Genomic DNA, 290 nt, shown 5'->3' on the forward strand with positions numbered 1-290 from the left:
ATCCTTAACCCATGAGCAATCTCCTATTCCATAACCCGAAGATGACAATCCACCGACAATAATAAACAGTTCATCACTAATCTCAAACAGTTTACCAGAACTCATAGACCAATATTTACCATCCTTATATCTGAAATTTGCATAAAATTCCCTAACTAGAGCAGGGTAAACTTGTCCCTTTAATTCCAGAAATTTAACGGCTCCCTGAGCCTCCATATCATGCGGAAAACTGAAATTTTGTTCCGCAATCCAGGTTAAATCGACATACCTTACATAAGTGGGTTTGCGTC

This window comes from Lupinus angustifolius, chromosome LG19, assembly GCF_001865875.1.
Source record: "Lupinus angustifolius cultivar Tanjil chromosome LG19, LupAngTanjil_v1.0, whole genome shotgun sequence".
In the NCBI taxonomy this organism is placed as follows: Eukaryota; Viridiplantae; Streptophyta; class Magnoliopsida; order Fabales; family Fabaceae; genus Lupinus; species Lupinus angustifolius.